An 812-nucleotide genomic window follows, 5' to 3' on the forward strand; every position below is an offset into this window, starting at 1 on the left:
TAATTTACATCAAGCCAACATGTTATAAAATAATCTCCCCATTAAAATTGGTTTTTGGTTAAAAATCAACTATTTCTCATCAATGGTTTTTTTAGTTGTGCAATATATATACTAAAATTAATCCTCCTCAAGACACAAAGATGAGGCCACAAAGGAAGTTAGGAATTTATGTTGGTATTAAATATTATCTATGATTATATACTTAAAGTAATTAATGAGATATTTTTTATGGCTCATTAGTTTTCACTTTAGTGAATCAACATTCCCAACATTAGGGGAAGATATAAAGCAATTGGAAAACGAATTTAGTTGGAATGAATTATCATATCCTCAAACTAAATTATATGAATCTAAAAGTTTAAAGGATAATACATGTATAAAGATGAACGAATCAATTACCAGAAGATTCACTAACCAAAAGAGAGTGTCTAACTAAGATACCTATACGAACTACTAATGCTCCAATTAATAAATGTCTCAGAAGGACAAACGCATATTGATAATAAGTCTAAAGCACGTGTGTAGTGTGGTAGACTGATCGTTTCCAAAAGTAAAATTTCCTCAAAAATTGGAGAAAGTAATGAAGATGACTAAGTCGAGGTGCAGTAAAAGGTCTCTTGAAAGATATTAGACATGATGGTTCTTGAAGAACATTAGGTACCTGAAAACAAAGAGCTCTTAATAAACTATATTATAATGTATCATGTCTACAAAGATATATGGAATCAAAATAAAGTCGACGTCGCTATACTGTTATAAATATAATTAGCGCTTGAAATGATGATGATGAGGATCAAGATCTAAGATCTGCC

Source organism: Bidens hawaiensis, unplaced genomic scaffold (genome assembly GCF_021521415.1).
Source record: "Bidens hawaiensis isolate Kalapana, Puna unplaced genomic scaffold, B.hawaiensis_p1.1 tig00043403_1, whole genome shotgun sequence".
Lineage (NCBI taxonomy): Eukaryota > Viridiplantae > Streptophyta > Magnoliopsida > Asterales > Asteraceae > Bidens > Bidens hawaiensis.